Raw genomic sequence first — 22,234 nt, 5'->3', positions numbered from 1 at the left:
CCTTAATCACAGCTTTTCTAAACAAGGTAGGGTCATAGGCTTTTCGTCTCATAAACTTCCCTGTTCTTACCAACTCCCTTCAGCTTCATTCTCTTCGCCACGCTTTTGTATCTTTATCTCCTTGCCGTTGCTACTTCACTGATCACTGACATTCTGAACTCTCTGCTTGCATCCTTCCTCCAGTACACACGGCATATAGCACCCGTCTGGCAATGTGTTCTCATCTCTTTTCTGATCAGCTCTAATGCAAGAGTTAACCGATACTCTTAGTTCTTCGTGTATGCAACAGGTCAACTCTGGAACTGTCTTCCTCTGTCTGTATTTCCTGTTGTCTATGGCTTCCAGTTTTTTTAAGCGTAATGTGTCCAGGCATCTCAAAACAAACGCACCTTGAATGTGTGTGTGTGTGTGTGTGTGTGTGTGTGTGTGTGTGTGTGTGTGTGTGTGTGTGTGTGTGTGTGTGTTTTGAGGGAACAGCTTGGCTGGATTTCAAGCCTTTGTTTCTTTCTTCTCTGCATCAAAAATAAATACCTATTGCATTGGTCTGTGGAAATTGTATTTTTTTCTTGTTAGCTTCCTGAATCATTATTAAACCAAAGGAGAAGATAAAGAGTCAGAAGATGTATATTATTTGGTAGTTATAGGGATATACCAGGTCCCATAATATATCAGGTCCCATGATATACCAGGTTCCATGATATATTACGTCCCATGATATACCAGGTCCCATGACATACCAGGTCCCATGATATACCAGGTCCCATGATATACCACGTCATACGATATACCAGGTCCCATGATATACAAGATCCCATTATATACCAGATCCCATTATATACCAGGTCCCATGATGTACCAGGTCATATGATATACCAGGTCCCATGATATACCAGGTCATACGATATACAAGGTCCCATTAGATACCAGATCCCATTATATACCGGATCCCATTATATACCAGGTCCTATAATGTACCAGGTCATATGGTATACCAGGTCCCATGATATACAAGATCCCATTGTAGTAATTGTATGTCCCAATGACATATGGATACATCACCACGTTTTGTCATGGTGACACCCGATGACGTATCCATATGTTTTGCAATTGCGAGATCCGTCATTTGCAAATTTTTCAAGTTTCATGGGTGATTTTTGGTAGGCATATGTGAGAGACCTTCCTGTACCCGCCGCCAGGTGGGGATACTGCCTGGCCCCACGTGACCCCCCTCCCTCCCCGCACGCCATTTTCTCGGCAACTCACCTGTTAGCAGTAACCTGGCCAATAAAGACATGTCGTTCCACTGTCCCTTCCAATGATGAAATTCAAGGCAAAAGTGATTCCCGAGGTGGAGGACAAAGGAAGAAACAAGCCAGAGGAAGACACAAACAGAAGTGATGAGGCAGTAACATCGTAAAGGAAGGTGCCGTATGTTGATGTGTTAGCTGAGTGAACAACGCTTATATCGCCTATATTATTGTGTGAAAACCAATATACTCTTGTACTACATATAAATTCGTACCAAATGAATAAATATTTACCTAGCATGAGTGGTTTGGAATAGTTACCCCTCCCATAGAAAACGTCCTCTCTGGAGCCTGGCCAGAGAGAACACGGTACAAAGGTGAGGGCGCTGTCACCTGTACCAGTATTTCTAAACTCAACTGAGCATTTTCTCTCTGAATTTTCAATGTTTCTCATAAAAAGCGAAAGTTTTGGTAAAAAAAAAAAAAATGAAAATCTGCCGGGATTGCGGGGGGTCATTGGTGAAAATTTTGTCAGAATGCGGCGGGTTAAAAGAAATATATAAAAACAAGATGCCTAGAGATGGATGCATAAAAAGGAAAAAAAAAAGATGCCCAGAGATGGACGCATAAAAATGAAGAAAGAAAGATATCCAGGGTCGGATGCATTAAAAAAAAAAAAATGCCCAGAGTCAGACACATAAAACAAAGAAGAATAAAATAATGCACTGAGTCGAACATATAAAAAAAAGGGAAAAAATAAGATGCCCTGAGTAGGAAGCATAAAAAAATGAAGAAATAACCTCAAAGTCGGATTAAAAAAAAATAAAAAGGCCCCATCGTTGAGCAGAGTCTCTAGTAAAAATATATTATGTAGTTAGTACCCTGTAATTATTCTCTACTCCTCTCCCTCCTTCCATAATTTCGGGGACATAATTGAAATAATTTGCTGCCCAAGATGCACGGAATTTGACGTGAATGCAGCCTAAATATACAGCATAGGCTGTAAATAGCGCCCACAGGAAATTCGCCTGAAGGTAGCCTAGGTATTGTGAGGATGGCTCTGTCTCCTAGTGTGGGCGGAGCAATGGAAGAACGAAATGAATAGATGATGCAGGGTAGGCACTGACAGCGCTGAGTGAACCATCCTCACCAGCCGCCATTTTGTTATATGGTTACCACTCAACATAGTAAATAATTCTTGGCTTGTCATTCAGAGCAGAGTCACCTGAAGGCAGTACTAGAGTACATCGAGCGGGTCATTCCTGTACCTTGAAAAAATTATGGATGTCACTTTCGGGGTCAAGGGGGGATGCGCCCCCTCCGAGAACCCCCAAATTATATTCTTGTGGCTCCTATAACTAGACTGATCCTTGAAATACACCGAGGCAAAATTCTATTCCTTTATCATGAACACTGTGGATATTTACTTGGCTACCAAGGAGACGGGGTGGGGACTGTGGCCTTCCATAGAAACCGACAAGCATAATTTCAATTCTTCCAGATATTTATTTTTACCTAAGCTGTGGTTATCAAAATTTCGCTTACTTGTGGAAGGTAGGAGCACTCACCATCCCCTCACTCGATGTACTGCAACCCCAAGGTGGCTTAACATTGAGTGACATGCCAATTTCTTGTCGTAAAAACACCCCCGCTAATTTCAGCACACTAGTCGTGTATGAGACAGCCCTAACATGTATTCAATATGAATGGTGGGTTCTTGCGCGGAAGTGGTGACATGTGGAGGTGAATGGTGTTTAGGAGAACTGCTGGACTTCAGAGAACGGGCTCCTAAACCCTATGCTCAGAGTCGGACGTATAAAAAACATTCTGAATAGCAAATTAAGCTAAATTAAACAAGGTCCAAGTGAGAATCGAATGTTAATCTGAGGTAGCAGGATATTATTAAGATCAGCATACACCTACGCTGAGTTGGGTTAAGGCTAATATATACCGCATACCTCTGTGTTGGTGAGATCAAGGCTGAGAGAGAGAGAGAGAGAGAGAGAGAAAGAGAGAGAGAGGACAATTCACCTAAACACAGTAGAAATTACGCCCTCTGTCACGATCTCCCTCAGTTTCACACAAAAACTAGAATAGAAGGGATCGATCGATTATGGACTGTTGCCAGAAGTGGGTTTGGCGAGAGGGGAAAAAGAAGAGACATGGTGGGTATGAAGACAAAAACGTACGAGAATACAAAGCCAGCAGACCTTCAGTAGTGTGGGATTTTGTTGTGAACTTGGAGGTTGGGTTCCGGTGTATAAACAGAAAAAAATAAAAATAAAATATAATATAATATACAATGATGTGGGGATGTCAGTGCACTTAAACCATCGGAACAAGCCTGAAACAGTAAAACAACATGTAATCCCTTCCCTACATTTTATTGTCTTTTTGCATTCTTTTGTGTACTGCTTGGTTGGTTTATAATTATACCATTATACCATGGTCATGAGACTTTAGGTTGCACTTATACCACATCGTAATGCAACGTACTGGAGGATTAAGGCTAATTGCTTAAAAAACATATACAGTATATATCTTTCTCTTTCGGGGAGTAACGAAGTATTATAATTGTTAGAGTTTGTGGGAGTGTTTGAGCCGTCCCTACCAACATAGAATGTTTACCGACGGTATAATAGCCTCCTTTAACCTTCACGAATTAGGAAAGATTCTAGTATTTTATTTCATCTAAAACCATATTATTGTATCTCCATTCTTGGAGATTTCAATGTTCACCACCACCTTTGGCTCTCCTCTCCTTTCACTGATCCACCTGGTGAACAAAGCCTACAACTTTTCTATCTTTAATGACCTAGAGCAGCTTGTACAGCACCCTACCCGTATCCCTGACCGCCTTGGAGAGAGCTCCAACATGCTTGATCTCTTCCTTACAACTAATCCTTCTGCTTACACTGTTAATCTTTTCTCTCCGTTGGGCTCCTCCGATCACAACCTTATCACCTTAACCTGTCCTATCACTCCCGTACGGCCTGCGGACCCTCCAAAAAAAAGTCGTCTTTGGCACTTTGGAGCTGTGGATTGGGAGGCCCTCAGGCAGTACTTCTTTGATTTTCCCTGGAATGATTATTGCTTCCATGGCCGGGAGCCATCTGGGTGTGCCTTGTGCATTATGGAGGTTATTCTCTCGGGCATGGAAGCATACATTCCTTTCTCATATCCTTTGACTGATGCATGGGGGCCTTGGTTTGATCACGCTTGTTCTGGTGCTGTCCGCAACAAGGGGAGGGCCTATAAAAGGTGCCGGGGCCAACCCACCCATGAATCACATATTTTTTACATTTCTGACCGGAATCGTGCTAAGTCTGTTCTTCGCTCTGCTAAAAATAGTTTCATCCATGCAAGGTGCTCTCAGCTCTCTAACTTGAGCTCTTCCCGCTCCTTCTGGCACCTTGCCGGGGGCCTTTCTGGCAGCTTCACCTCATCATCCTTCCCTCCTCTTTTCTACTCTGATGGCTCTGTAGCTATTTCTTCTACTGATAAAGCAGATCTCTTCGCTCAGACTTTCTCCTCCAACTCCACCTTAGACGATTCCGGTGCTGTTCCTCCCTCACTTCCCCCCCTCTGACTTCCTCATAGCTAACATTAAAATTTCTTCAGCTGATGTATTTTCTGCCATTGCTGGCCTCAGTACTAATAAGGCATATGGGCCTGATGGAGTCCCTCCTGTAGTTCTCAAGAACTGTGCTTCTGTGCTTACTCCCTGCCTAGGCAAACACTTTCGCCTTTGTCTGTCAACTTGTACCTTTCCTTCTTGCTGGAAGTTTGCTCTCATTCAGCCAGTCCCAAAGAAGGGTGACCATTCCCAACCCTCTAACTATCGTCCAATTGCTTTAACATCCTGTATCTCAAAAGTTTTTGAAGCAATTTTTAATAGAAAAATTTTAAAGCATCATTCCTATCACATCTTTCTTTCTGATCGTCAGTATGGGTTCTGTCAGGGACGCTCCACAGGCGATCTTCTCACCTACCTTTCAGACTCCTGGTCATCCTCCTTTCGGGACTTTGGCGAAAGCTTTGCCATTGCACTTGACATCTCAAAGGCTTTCGATCGAGTCTGGCATAAATCTTTAATTTCCAAACTGCCCTCTTACGGTTCTATCCTTCTGTCTGTGCCTTCATCTCTAGCTTCCTTTCTGGTCGTTCTATAGCCACTGTTGTACACGGCTATCGTTCTTCTAGATCTATTAACAGTGGTGTTCATCAGGGCTCTGTCCTATCACCAACTCCCTTCCTTTTATTCATCAATGACCTCCTAAGCTGTACATCTAACCCTATCCACTCATAAGCTGATGACTCCACCCTTCACCTTTCCATTCAATTCCCAGAACGTCCATCTCAGCAGTTACTTCAACAGGCAGGGGATGAGGCTTTGGCACACCTAATGTCTGACTTGGCTCGTATCTCTGACTGGAGTAAATATAATCTGGTTGTTTTTAATGCATCAAAGACTCAGTTTTTGCACCTATCAACCCGACAAAATCTTCCACAGGTATACCCACTTATGTTTAATAATACTCAACTTAATCCTGCATCATCGTTGAACATGCTTGGGGTTTCATTTGCTCGGGACTTGTCTTGGAAAGATCATATTACATCTTGTAAAATCTGCTTCCAAGCGATTGGGTGTGCCAAGCCGACTCCGTTCCTTCTTTACCCCTGCACAATTGTTGACTCTATGCAGGGGTTTTATCCGCCCCTGTGTGGAGTACGGCTTTCATGTATGAGGGGGCTCCCCACATACAGCTCTTCTCAATAGGGTGGAGTCAAAGGCTTTTCGTCTCATTAACTCTCCCCCTCTTACTGACTCCCTTCAACCTCTGTCTCTTCGCCGCAGTGTTGCATCTTTATCTCTTTTCTATCGCTACTTCAATGGTCACTGTTCCTCTGAACTGTCTGCATGCATTCCTCCACTTCTACGACGGGCGCGTAGCACCCGTCTAGCAGCAAACTCTCACCCCTTTTCTGTCCAACTCTCTAATGCAAGAGTCAACCGTTACTCCCAGTCCTTCATTTATGCAACAGGTCAACTCTGGAACTGTCTCCCTCTGTCTGTATTTCCTGCTTCCTATGATCTCCAGTCTTTCAAACGCAGTGTGTCCAGGCATCTCGAAATGAATGGATCTTGAATTTGGCTCTCTCTTGTATTTTGTCTTTCTCTTGGAGGGAACAGTATTGCAGGCTCATTGCCTTTAGTTCTTTCTTCCTCACATAAAAAAAAAAAATTAGCTGAGAATGACTCATACTGTGCTAAGGGTGTTGATTTTTTCACCTGTAATACTGTCTTCGTTAACTATGGGAAATGTGGCGAATTATATCTATCTAACTATCGCCAGATGCCTTAATCCCGCAAGGGGTGGCCACAAACAAATCGCCTCCATGTCGCTCTGTCCCCCGCCATTTCGCTGCCCTGCTCCCAGCTCACACCCCCCTCGCTCATATACCTCTCCACTCCATCCCTCCACCTCATCCTTGGCCTCCCCCTCCCTCTCCCCCCCTCCACCTCACTCACATATACTCTCTTTGTCAGTTTCTCACTCTCCATCCTCTCCACATGGCCAAACCACATTAATGTGTTTCTCCTAAAGCTTCCTATCACATCCACATCCACACCACAACATTCCTTCACTTCCTCATTTGTCAGTCTGTCACTCCTTGTGGCTCCACTGGCTCCTCTAAAATAACTCATTTTCACTGCTCTCACTCTTGACTTCTGTCCCTCCAACAAGGTCCAAACTTCACTTCCATACGTTAGAGTTGGTATCACAATACTGCCATGTAGTAGCTTTGTCAGTTCCATGCTCACTTCCCTGTTTCTTATCACTACTTTCAAGGAACCAGCAACCTTTCTTCCCTGCTGCACCCTTTCAAGCACTTCACCCTCTAAACTTCCATCCTTATCTATCACACTACCCAAGCACTTAAACGCACTCACGGTTTCCATTTCCTCCTCATCCAACCTCACTGTACATTTACTGACTTCAGTTCTCTCGAAGACCATCACTTTACTCTTCCCTACATTCACCTTTAGATTCTGTTTCTTATACACTCTCCCAGACTCATTCACCAAGCCTTGCAGCTCCCCTTCGTCTTCACTTAACAACACAGTATCATCTGCAAGCAACAGTACAGGGAGTTTCCAAACGCTGCCCTCTCTCACTAGGGCCACCCCAACATCCACTGCCCAACCTTGTATCTCCTTTATAACCTCATCCATATACAGATTGAACAACCATGGAGACATGACACATCCTTGTTTCAATCCAACCTTCAAATAGAAAAATTCACTCAGTTCACCATCCACCCCCACTGCAGCCTTAGCACCCTCTTACTTACTCTTCACGGCCTTCAACAACTTCCCACCTACTCCATATATTCTTAATACTTTCCACAATCCTTGTCTATCCACCCTGTCATATGCTTTCCCCAAATCCATGAAGGCTGCATACAACTTCTTTCCCTTCCCTAGAAATTTTTCCACTAATGATCTAAAAATGAATGTCTGATCTACACAACCTTTTCCCTTCCTGAACCCTCCCTGTTATCCTCCAACTAATTCCTCTGTTATCTTCCTAACTCTGTCAGTAAATATCCTACCATATACTCTTCCTATTACACTAAGAAGGCAAATGCCCCTACGATTACCACACACTTCTTTTTCCCATTTTCCTTTGTACAGGGAAACAATTATACCTGACTTCCAATCCTCCGGGACTCTACCTTCCTCCCATGCCAATCTGCACATCTTCCACATCCATTCTATTACTATCTCTCCCCCATGCTTCAGCACTTCACCACACACTCCATCAATTCCTGGGGCTTTCCCCAGGCGAATTATGAGCCATATTTTCTTAACATCATCATTAATACTGTTATCTTTAACCTAAGCAAGTGTGACGAATTTCGGTCAAACTTTGGAAGTATCAGTTCCGTCAAAATGAAACATCACTAGTCAGTGTTCACCAACATTCTCTTGCCAGCATTATAAATCTGAATATTTTTCATTTCCCTCCCTACATCAGATTACCCGTCCTTTTACTCCTCTGTTGGTGCTGGAGAGGGACGCCTTCACGTGGCGGCACCGATATAGCTGAGCTCCTTCTCTGTCCAGTTATACAAACATCCTTCAACTCCCTCCCTATCCTCCGAAAAGATGTAGGACTTAAAAGTCGTTTGTATAACCGGGCAGAGAAGTTCATCATTCTTCTTTCGGGGGATAGGGAGGGAGTTCTGGGATGCTTGCACAACAGGGCAGAGAAGCAGCTCTGTGATAACGATGAAAGTGAATATCAAGCTGGCCCAGTTGGTGGAAGGAGGCCCACAATTTATTCATCAAAACAAGGCAAGCATGCCACAAGAAGACCCAAGGTGTTCAATGAAAACCTGAATCTATTGTCTGATATAGCTGTCTGTCAGTATTATAGCTTGTCTGCATGCCACGGTGAAAAAGAAATGAAAGATTTATGACAAGAATATGAGTTTCTGATTGACTGGAGGACCACAAGGATCATGCAGTAAGTGAGGTGCATAAAAATGTGGCTCGGATGATGACGAGAAGGAAGTAAAGAGAGGACTGGATGCAATTATGACAAGAATAGAAGAGAAGAAAAATTGAAAGACAACAGGTAGCATTCTCTGCAGTATGGTCGAATCACATCAGGCAGAAGCAGACTCCAGTGGTGAACGTGTTGGTGATGAGTGGGTGGGTGAAAAGGCCAGAACAACAGATCACCACACTGATTCTCACTGTTGTTTTGGAAGATGAGTGGTATGTGAGGTGTATCGAATAGGGCTGCTGGGACGATAAGCATTGGAATATTGGTTGACCATGGCATCATCAGTTTTAATTATCAAGTAAACATAATTGATCACCACATGCGTCAAGAGCAGGACAGAAAGCACTCAGGGATCTGAAGGAAATTGTAACTTGCCGCGACGTGGAAGTCGCTGCTTTATTTTTGGGAGGGGGAGGAGTGGAAAGACATGATGCTGGTGAAACCGAAAGGGTGAACAAAAGGGATACCACATAGTAAGGTAAGGACCATCATGTACTGGTCAGAAAGCGTAGAACCTTCTGCCTAGGCCATCTGACACTGGAACGAGGAGCCAGCACCACCATCATGGATGGACATCAGCTCATGGGTGAATAAATGAGTATTGCAGACAAGATAACTGCAATGTGAACCGACAGCACAGCCACAAACACAGGGCACAGAAATGGAGCAATATATCTGTTAACGTGGCGCCTGTGTCGTCTTCGTAATGGCTCATCTATAGCCTGCATCTAAATGAACTCCCACTGCACCGCTTATGCAAGGGAGTCATCAGCCTCAGAATCTGCATCTCAATGGAGAGCACCAACTGGTAAAGCCTTGGCCACAATGGAAAGTTTGCCACTTTTCTCTTGAATAAAACAGCGTACCGATGACGGCCACCCTCCTTCAGATGTTGACCTTATTAAATTGAGTCGTGAGCAGCCCTACATCACAGGATGGTAAAAGCAATAAGGACTGGTGTCATAAAAGAAGATAGTGTACGAGAGATTCCCGGACAAATTTCCTATGCAATATTGGTTACAACTGCCAGCAGAATTTGTTGGCAACATGTAGCGATGGCCCAGAGTAGCCATGATCTGTATTCACTCACACATGACTTGTGTGTCATTGTGCACCCATGTGGTTCAGCACCAAGAGATATCCACGGTGCACAGACGGCCCTAAGCGTTTCCTGCAGCAAATCAAGCTACAACACTAATGCTGGATTCACGCATGTCCTGTGACTCAGAGCAAATGCATATTGAACTCTCCCTGAAAATGCTATACTGCCAGTGCTTGCGGATGCTGATCAGGCAGACTGGAAAATTACCATTAGTGTAACCAGAACCATTCGACAAGCCCCCGAATCCGCTCAGTGCAAGTCGGAAAACTTCGGTCACCAAAGATCAAACAATGCGCTCAGCAGTTAACAGGTCTACATCCAAAAAAAGGGGACGTGCATGATGCAGTCACCGCTCACTATGCAATTCTCTGTCACAGGGTAAGTCGCTGAACAGACAGTTTTGCACGAGAACCATGCCATTACCCCCAAAATGAACGCTGTGTTAGTCTGGTAAGTGAAGCATCCTGAGCAGTGTATGGAATGGATTCAGATCACTACACTACAGTCGTATTTAAATCCCACGACTTTATGCCGTGATACAAAACTAAACTAGATTTAAATGTACCATTTACTCCATAAAACTATATACAATACATATGTAAAGTGTTTGTCTTAGCAAATTGTCTCCCAGAAAAAATCATATTCTTTTCATTAAAGAAAAACACTTTCTAGGGGACAAACGATGTCTACGATAGCAAACATCCAGGAGTTATAACTATATAGTTCTCGATTTTCATATGCAAAAAGGGTATTGCACTCCCCTCCAGACGCCTCAATCCCGTTTGGGGTGGCCACAAACAAATCGCCTCCAAGTCGCCCTGTCCCCCGCCATTTCACTGCCCTGCTCCCACCTCACACACCCCTCTCTCATATACCTCTCCACCCCATCCCTCCATCTCACCCTCGGCCTCCTCCTCCCTCTTCCCCCTTCCACCTCACTCTCATACACTCTCTTCGTCAGTCTTTCACCCTCCATTCTCTCCACATGGCCAAACCACCTCAGTGTGTTCCTCATAACGCTTCCTATCACATCCACATCCACACCACAACGCTCCTTTATATCCTCATTCGTCAGCCTGTCTCTCCATGTGACTCCACAGGCTCCTCTAAAATAACTCATTTCCACTGCTCTCACTCGACTTGTGTCCTTCCAACAACGACCAAGCTTCACTTCCATATGTTAGAGTTGGTATCACAATACTGTCATGTAGTAACTTTTTCACTTCCATGCTCACTTCCCTGTTTCTTATCACTGCTTTCAAAGAACCAGCAACCTTTCTTCCCTGCACTCATCACCAAAAAATCTTTAAAACTTTTGCATTTACGGAAGTCATTTGTACAAAACAGGAATGTCCCCTTTTCCATTACATTTTGCCCAGTGACACTGCATATCAGTAGAAACTCCATCATTCAGTTCATGTGTGTTATGTGAGAAGACCTGAATGGATCTGTGTCCTTGAATGACTGTGACGGTCTCGTATTCTCGTCGGTTAAGGAAGTTCACTAACACTTCTGCTTTACTGATTTATTTTTGGGTACGTTCGTGTTACTATTATTTTGTGCGTTGTTTATGAAAACTATGGCAATATTAGAAATATCTGAGCATCACAGAAGAGGACAGCAAGGTGTACCGCAAAGTAAATCGCTTAGGAAAATGTTATGAGTCCATATTATATTTACAAATCATAATAGATAGATAGATAAATAGACAGACAGACAGCTCTATGCGAGCCTGGGAATGGGAAATGATCTTGCAAGTTACACTAAGGAAAAGCTGATGACAGATTAGGAAGTAGCCAGTCAGGAGATGATGCAGTTAGTTTGTCAGCGATACAGCAGGTGAACAAAGCCTAGTGACCATACACACACATACACACATACTCACACACAGGCTTCTAGAACTTTCCAACCACAGTGAACACACGTGACACGACTCCTGTTTCACCAGAATTTAGGAAAGAGAGCTCAGAAGAAGAGAAGCCATAGAATCGGCAGGTAGTGGGGAGAAAGGCTTAGCAACTTGGGGGGGAGAGAGAGAGAGAGAGAGAGAGAGAGAGAGCGAGACAGGGAGGTAGCTAGCTGGACTCTACTTATACTCACTCGTCTGTGAGAGACTCTGTTAATATTTCCAAGACAAATAAAAATAGTCCCATACTATTCTTTACCTCTCCTGTCATTGCATGACAAAAGGGAACCAAGATTATCTACTTACAAAAAAACTCAAGTATAACAACCGCTCGTCCACAAGTCTAATATATATAACTTCTCTACAAGTAACTACAAAGTCTCTTTATAACATTTGGTAGCAGCGAACGTATACGAACCTCGTCTACGAATCAACAGTGAATTCCTACAAAATATCAAGATTGAAAACAAAAAAATACCTCTCACAACCAACGAACTACAACCATCTACAATCAACTACAAGTAACAACTCTACGAGTCGTCTGTATAATCTTCTACACGCACCTACAAGTAGCGGCAGTCTTCATCCTACAACGAGTAAATCACAAGAAAAAAGGATCACGAATACCTCGAGGAAGAAAAACAAAACAAACAAACGGAAAGTGAGACACGACTCACAATTCACAACTACCAGACCTCACCCTCCTCTCTCTGCTACCGTCCCCCAACCTCCACCGCTGACTCAGGAGTGAAGAGGTCAAGACGACGAAGCAAATACCAAGTCCATATTCACAACTCATCTTACCGACTCATCTTCACTCAAGTTACTCATCGCTACTCATTTACTCACCACAGCTACCAGTGTGGGAAGCCGACGTCACCATGTGCTGAGATGACATCACAACGCGAGTCTGCCATGCCAAGCAACGTGTGACTGACACCAGGCACTTCTCACCCACTACTCATTACTCATTATTCACAGAGCTCCTACTCATACTCATTTATTTTCACAGTTGAGTTGGAAATTCGACGTTCTATGCTGAGGTTTGCCTGGGACAGCTGTTAACCACCACAAGCACCAGGCCATGGAATTTCCTGAGTAATATCGTCCATCAACACAGCACTAGAATTATCAAGAGATCTTCAATCAAACCTGCATTTTTCTTCCGAGATCGACTTTTGTATCGACACACCTCTACGATCTGTATCAAGTGGGTAAAATTATACTTACTCATTTCTTCTCAGTGCTAAAATTAGCTACATTCAATTTTTTTTACTTATTTCCATATATACACTTATACACTCACTATCTATCATTAATTTCAACTTATTTACTCATCTATTTTGTAAGGACATAAATAAACAAGAGGCGTATTTCATAACACCATATCTTAATGACAGGAATATTTTTGCCACCACCCACGTTAATACCAGATGACACACAATTTGCCACAACAACAGACTCACAATTAAGAGAGCACCAAGGCAACACACCCCTTGTACAAACCTCACCACCAACTAAAGACCATGAAACAAATACGGCAGTTTCAGATGATGAGTGGGAAACCCCCTCTGACGTAGCAAGTGCGGACTTTGTCGCTGACTTGCACATGTATGCCAATATACTTAATAGGGTTCACCAGTCCGGTCATACATATTCCACCATTCCCTCACACAACGATAAACACGTCCAAGTTGAATTAACAGAGCAAACAGTGAAAATGAATCAAGAAACAAATACCGCTGATCTAACAACCACACCTCAAGTGTTTCTGTATCACGAGGATAAAATTGCCCTACAATTCTCTGGCACAGACAAAGATCGCATTGATGTCATTTCATTAGTCAGTCAGTGCGAACAAATGTTCATCAAGCGCCACATACTAGATGAACAAGAGAAAATTGCTATTTTTTCATCTTGCATAAGCCAGGAAAGATGTCCAGCAAGCAATTTACTGCGCTCAGACAAGCTCCATAAGGCTAGGACATATGATGAATTTAAAACTGAATTTTTGAAGAAATTTTCTGGAGGTATGAACTTCTTGCCAGGTATAATTCCAGAATTACATAAAATTGTAGATCTTGTAAGGGAGCACACTACAAACCATGTGCTCAGTGAAATAACTGCTGATGTCTCCACAATCAAAAGAACGTTGTTAGTTACTTTGGAAAACTCAAATTGGATAACAGATGATGGAAAGATGTCCCCAGACCTCGTCGTGGACATCATTGGTTATGTAGGTACCTTGTGTAAATTACCTGATAGGACCCTTAAGATCGCCAAGACGATCGCGTACACCCCAGGAATGTGCTTGCTAGACTTAATGAATGAGGTAGAGATGCAGTGCAGTAAAGCAGGTATGGTCGACACACATGCACATTCTAGTAGAATGAGGGTACCTGAGAGAGTATCAGCTGTGAAAACATCTACACCGACCCCAAACAGAGAACATAATCGATCGCGACCCGAAAGCAGGCAGACCAAACAACCAAACATGACAAGGCCTCGATCACTGACGCCAGGCTACAGGCAGTTTCATAAGTTTTCGCACAGCCCGAGCAGGTCTCGCGCCATAAACAACACTACTTACGGGAAATCACATCGTAGGTCACAGTCAAGGGATAGGTCCATTCTATGTCATTATTGTGCAAAACCAGGACACACAAGGTATGAATATTTTATCAAAGCAAAAGAGGACAAACAAAAGACACATGGATTTGGTCCTTACTGTAGGCATCATAGATACCAAGGGCACTGGACCAGTGATTGCAAAACAGTAGAAAAAATTGTTTCTATGTTCAAATCGGGGGAAGACCAAGTCATGACAAAAAACGAACAAACGTAAAGAAAAACAAGTCTATAATTCACATAGGAGGCATGTTGGGAAATCAGTGTACCTTGATACCAGCTGTATGTGAGGATCAAAACGTTTCCTTATTTTTAGATACAGGCTCTCCAGTGAACTTAATAACACATGAAGAACTAAATAGAATTCTTAAAAATAAAAAGAAAGTAACTTTTCTGGATGAAGCTGATTTAGATTTATACACGGTAGATGGACAACAAATTACAGTGAAAGGTATGATAAGATTAAATATCAGTTTCACAGAGACTACAAGACCATTCTCTGCATTTTTCTATATCGTTGAAAACTTAGCAATTAAAGCTCATATGTTACTGGGCTTAAGATCCATGAGAGCTGAGAACATAACCATACTCCCACAAATGAATGGAATAGACTTTGACAATGAATTCATAGAGGAAATACCTTCAGAGCCTTCACTGATTGGTAAAAGAGAGCCAAAAAGAATTGGTAATATTAAAGGCTTAAACAAACATACACAAACAGATGAGTGTATAGATCCACTCCCACCACCAACCCCATCCTCCAGAATTAGTGACCCAGATAACAGTACTGATTTATCAATTTTTCCAGCCCATCTCACTAATAATTTAGTTATACCACCTAATTCCTACATGAAAGTTACCATAAAGAACAAATTACGGAATAGTACTGTTCTTGTCTTAGAAGAATTATGTAAAGGGATTGTCTGTAGAAAACGCATTATGTCATACGAACGACGAAGGGCAAACTCAGATATTCATAATTAATCACATGAATGGGGAAGTTCAGTTGAAAAAGGGGACTTGCATAGTTAATACTGAAAAATGTCCCGCCCCTGTGAAGGAAATAGTTATAGCTGGAGTGACAAGTGAGATAAAATCTACGGATAGAGAAAGAATAAAAGAGAATTTAATTCACTCAGGTGAATTTGATGAAGAAAATGATTTGTTAACCCTGCTGGAAACACACAGGGACACCGTAGTATTGCCCGGAGAACAATTAGGGTGTACTAACTTGATTAATCACACGATTAATGTGCACCCAGAAACACCACCAATTTTCTTACCAGCTTACCGCATACCACACTCCCAACGTACACTTGCAAATCAGTATGTCGATGAAATGTTAAAACTTGGAATTATTGAGCCTTCAGTCTCCCCGTGGAATGCCCCATTATTCTTCGTGCCCAAACGAAATGGAGAAATGCGTGCGGTAGTAGATTACTGTAAATTAATAATCACACAATCCCAGACAGATTTCCCATGCCATTGCTAAGCAACGTTCTACAGAATATTGGTCCTGAGAATAATATATTCTCGACCATCGATCTCCTAAACGGCTATTATCAGATTCCGGTATCGAAGGAGTCATGTAAATACACTGCCTTTTCAACAAACAGAGGCCATTATCAATATACAAGAATGCCAATGGGACTGAGGACAGCCCCAGGCACATTCCAGCGTCTTATGAATTACGTATTGTCCGGAATTTTAGGACAAGGAATATTTGTTTATCTTGACGATATTATAATCGCAACGAAGAATATTAAGGATCATCTCAGGAAATTAGACTTACTCTTACAAAAGCTTAGTGATGCTGGTTTAAAAATTAAGCTTTCTAAATGCAAATTTTGCTTTAAGGAAATAAATTTCTTAGGCCACAAATTAAGTTCTGATGGTATTCACATCACTGATGACAAAATACAGGCAGTGAGAGATTTTCCTGAACCCACTACGACTGACGAAGTTAGACAATTTTTAGGTCTGGCTGGGTACTATAGGTCATCCGTACCACAGTTCTCTCATATAGCCTTTCCTCTATTCCAACTACTCAAAAAAGATGCTGTATTCCAATGGGAAGAAGAACAAAAAAGGGCATTTAACAATCTACAAATTAAAGTAACAAATGCACCTTGTTTAGCATATCCAGATTACACAAAATCATATCTTATTTGTACAGACGCATCAGTTAAAGGATTAGGGGCTGTACTGATGCAGGAAGATAAAAGAGGAAAAAATCAACCAGTTGCATTGGCCAGCAGACAAACAAGAGGTGCAAAGAAAACTTATTGTACTACAGACTTAGAGGCACTTGCAGTGGTTTTTGCATTACAAAAGTTTCGAGATTTGGTATATGGTTACGAAATCCACTTATTCACCGACCATAAACCACTGGTGGGTATGTTTAAAGAAAAACTCCTTCTGGGAGGACAGCAAGATGGAAATGTACAGTTGAAAACTACAATGCACAAATTCATTATATACAAGGTAAAATGAACATAGTAGCTGACGCATTATCTAGGAACCCGAACACAATTCAGGTCGCGGCGTTAGATCTCAAAGGAAATATCCCAAACCACGAGGATATCGCAAAGGCACAAAGACTTGACCCAATATGGTCTAAAGTTATATACAAGTTAGAAAGTGGAGATGACATACAATTACCCAAACTGCATGTCCCACTCGAACAATTCACATTGGTCAATAATACATTATACAAGATTAACTCTAAACAACCAAAACGCCAAAGAAATACTAACCAATTGGTAGTACCTAATGACATGATACCCCAAGTATTACGAACGGTACACGACAGCCCACATGCAGGACATCCTGGAAAGGATAAGACATTCAACCAAGCCCAGCTGTTATATTACTGGCCTTCATTACGAAAAGATATAAACAATCTTATAGACAGATGCGAATCATGTGCGAAACACAAAGGATACCCAATCACACCTGCACCGATGGGTAATTACCCTGTACCACATCAACCATGGGACGTTGTCGCTGTTGATTTACTCAAGATGCCATTATCATACAATAATAACCTATACTTATTCGTAGCAACGGATCATTTTTCCCGTTATGTCATTTTAGCTCCAATTAAAGATAAGACAGCAGAGACAGTAGCAAAGGCAATAACAGATAATGTAATATGTCGCTTTACTACCCCAAAGGTACTAATAAGTGATAATGGAGGAGAATTTAATTCTGAGATCTTACAAGAAATATGTAAACAATACAACATCAAAAAGGTTAACGTTTTAGCCTATCACCCAGCATCGAATGGGTTGGTAGAGAGACAAAATAAAAAGTATTAGATGTGCTACGACACATTCTCAGTGAAAATTATGCAAGCTGGGATGATTGGATTCCCAGAGTAGAAGCCTCAATTAATGGATCTATAAATAAATCCATAGGTGACACACCACATTTCATTATATATGGAACAGATAAAAAATTACCATATGAGCTCCTAGAAGGTGACAGTCTGCCCATATACAATTACGATGATTACTCTAAACTCCGTTTACGTGAATTCCAGGACATTCACAAAAGAGTCAAAAACAATTAACGATGTCCAAGGAAGAAATGACGGAGGCATTTAACAAGAAGGCAAAAGATTCACCTATCAGCTTAGGAGACATTGTTTACGGAGTCATTCATACGAGAGACAATAAATTATCCCCAAAATTTGAGGGCCCATACAGAGTAATTAATATAAAAGCAAACAAAGTTTTAATTGTCACTTTCAAGTGGCGAGGAGAAACAAGTTCATATTGACCATTTAAAACGAGTTTCAAGGGAATTATCCAATAATTATTCAGCCTCGGATACAACCAAACAGGCGAACGTACCTCAAGAAACCAAGCAAGAAAACAACAATGATTACAAAAAGAAATTAAGGTCATATACCAAACAATCGAACATAGGTGCAACTGTTCCAATAAAATCTACAGTACATCATTTACGAGAATTAAATATCGATTTAAACTCCTATAAATGAAATAACAATCAACCGTAACGCTCATCATCACTATCATCGACCACAGCATGACCATATTAGGAAATTAATAGATTTTTTTTTTCGGTAGGTTACGATGAAGGAACTTATGCTATGGATTCTCCTCTACATAGCAAGAGGATATGCGCGCTTAGACCCCCAGCACATAGTGCGACAAGGATGCCTCATAGCTCCAACGGCCACGACTACAATCGTTAAGAACGTCATGAGTACTGAAATAAGTCTAGATTACTTGTATGAATTACCTACTTATCTAGACAGACTTACGACGCCGATGCGAACTCTGGACTTCATGATAGGAAATTATGTTTCAAAAGCACATAACACAATGGAAGTGAATGAAATGGTAATGTTAGCGAAATGGAAACTAGAACAGGCAAAGTCAACTATGCTTATCATGATTCAAGATCTCCCATCTTATGGAACGGAGGTACTGAGCGACAGGAACAACATCACACGTACTCGCCAAAAGCGCGGTTTGTTCGACCTGGGTGGCGCAGTTCTTGGGAACATCTTTGGATTGGCTACAGAGGATGACCTTAAAGAAATAAACAACAAATTTAATAAGATAGCTCAGGTACAAACATATCATCATAAATTCATCACAGGACAGAACTCAGCAATGAAGACAATTGTGAAAAATCTGAAAAAGGCAGAAAACATAGCTCTCGAGAGTGTAGATTAAATAAATGAAATGGAAGGAAACATTACACTTCTCCAACACTTCTCCATCATCACAGAACATATTGACACGATTCTACTACAATCAGAGAACACTAGAGATCGTTTCAGGGCACTTATGCAGGGAATTTCGAATGCTGGTGATGGCAAGATCACAACTGACTTACTCCCAGTTCATGAGCTACGTCAGATAATTAGTCAAGGCATACATAAACATAAATTGAAGCCGTTGTTCCGCAGTAGAGAATTCATGCAATATTATCCATATTTAGAAGCAACACTAACACCAACATCAGTAGTAGTTCATGTACCATTCATAACTGAAGACCTGTTCACAGTATACCATAAACATCCCTTCCCCTATAAAAATAACAACACTTTGGTCATCATCAACATCAACACAGACACCGAACTCATCATGGTCTCCAAGAGATGGGACACTGTCACTTTCGCAACTGAATCAACGATTGAACGAAAGTGCCGCACATCCTTACATGCTGTTCATCTTTGTCCTGCGTACATTTTCACGTTTCAGCCTACTGATACAGTCCCTTGTGAAATGGCTATCATCAGAAATGACAATATTCATCATCATTGCAACATCACTTTTGCTCCAGATAAACTTGTACACCATCAACGCATTGGACACTCACAGTTTTTTTTATTTCACTCATAACACATCAGTTTACATAGTCTGTCCAGATATACCATCATCTCATACTTCAGCCTCAGGATTATACATAGCACCAGACTACTGTGCGGTATTTACACCAGCCATGTCTACTTTTTCCACCATCAATCACTACGCCATTCTCAATCATACACACAAACATTTCCACCCACTGCCTGATATGAACTTAAACATGAGCACAAGTATTAAGTTGACTTCACCTAACTTTGAAACTATGCAGCTGATCAATGAAACAATGAAGCCCAGGGAAGATTTGAGTTTGAGTATGTTCAACCCATATTATGTGTATAGCCCAGCACCTACCGTCTTTATAATCTTCTGCATTGTATTTGCAGTACTTCTGTTCGCAATGCACAGAATGCATGCAAGAATTGCTAATTTGGAGTCAGTATTTAGTGGGGGGAGAGTTAACATCCAAGTTAACCCCGCTGAATGAAGTGTACATATTTTGTATATAGTATTAATTATATATATATATATATATATATATATATATATATATATATATATATATATATATATATATATATACAAAGAAGAATGACCCATGTATGGCATACCAGTACCATTATCTTTAAATGAAATATCAATAACTCTTACCATAATCTTAATTTTAAACTATTTTTTTTTTCTTGTATGTATGCATTTCACTACAATAACCCAAGTACATACTGTATTACAGTTAAATAGTTTACTTTTAATGCATTTATTCAAATATGTATACAACTTGTTTAAAATGTAATATTACTGAATAATTACTATTTACAATGAATATTATATGTATACAATATTATAATCAATATTATGTACTAATAGATTAGCATGTGTCAATGATAATTGCTGTCGGAGGACCTTCAGCTGCGTGGATCGAGCAATGTTATGAGTCCATATTATAATTACAAATCATAATAGATAGATAGATAAATAGACAGATAGACAGCTCTATGCGAGCCTGGGAATGGGAAATGATCTTGCAAGTTACACTGAGGAAAAGCTGACAACAGATTAGGAAGCAGCCAGTCAGGAGATGATGCAGTTAGTTTGTCAGCGATACAGCAGGTGAACAAAGCCTAGTGACCATACACACACATACACACATACTCACACACAGGCTTCTAGAACTTTCCAACCACAGCGAACACACGTGACACGACTCCTGTTTCACCAGAATTTAAGAAAGAGAGCTCAGAAGAAGAGAAGCCATAGAATCGGCAGGTAGTGGGGAGAAAGGCTTAGCAACTTGGGAGAGAGAGAGAGAGAGAGAGAGAGAGAGAGAGAGACAGGGAGGTAGCTAGCTGGACTCTACTTATACTCACTCGTGTGTGAGAGACTGTTAATATTTCCAAGACAAATAAAAATAGTCCCATACTATTCTTTACCTCTCCTGTCATTGCATGACAAAAGGGAACCAAGATTATCTACTTACAAAAAAACTCAAGTATAACAACCGCTCGTCCACAAGTCTAATATATATAACTTCTCTACAAGTAACTACAAAGTCTTTTTATGTTAGGGAGCTTTCTTAACCGACGGGAAAACGAGCCTGAAAGGGTTGAGAAAGAAACGAACCCACTTCTTGCCTGCGTAAAAAAAAAAAAAAAAAAAAAAAGTGACATATGGGCCTGAGTGTGGGTTTAGAATTCCATTCTTTCTTGGGTGCAAGGACGAGATGATCCAAATACCTGACAGTTTCATTCTGACAAGCATCATTTTCTCTCTCTCTCTCTCTCTCTCTCTCTCTCTCTCTCTCTCTCTCTCTCTCTCTCTCTCTCTCTCTCTCTCTCTCTCTCTCTCATTATTGTTCTGACCTCTTCGTGGACTGCAGGCTGAAGTTACCTTTCTGCCGGAGCCCACCATCCACCTTCCAGAGAATAGGGAGGGAACTGAAAGACATTTGTATAGGTGGGTAGCTCTGCCGCTCAGTTACATTGGTACCACCGTATGAAGGCGTCCATTTCCAGCATCAATAAGCATGATACATAACCTGTACAAAACTAATGTCTATTTACTTTAACTTGGCCCAGGTTTTTATGTATTTGTTGGTTATTTTACGTAACTCAGTGGCTGAAAAAGACAGTACCAAGGCTCTACATCAATGGCACTTCTTCCGGACTAGCAGGATCTTTTAGTGCTCATCTATTATTACAACTCATCCTGCAAGATGGAGAGATGGCAATTTGGAGTAAAAAATAATATAATAGTCCGATAACAACATGAAAAACTATAATAATGATGATAACGAAGGGATGGATATGATTAACAAGGTTTTTTAATTATCCCTGAAATTCTCTTGCACAAAAGTATAAACTGAATATTTTTAAAAGTGCAACTGGCTCTCTGCTTTCAACACAATGAACGACACTTGCACACACACATAT

The sequence above is a fragment of the Coenobita brevimanus genome, chromosome 89, assembly GCF_032717465.1.
Source record: "Coenobita brevimanus isolate Jiangsu-jjx chromosome 89, ASM3271746v2, whole genome shotgun sequence".
Classification (NCBI taxonomy): domain Eukaryota; kingdom Metazoa; phylum Arthropoda; class Malacostraca; order Decapoda; family Coenobitidae; genus Coenobita; species Coenobita brevimanus.
Note: the sequence above shows the minus strand (reverse complement) of the source record.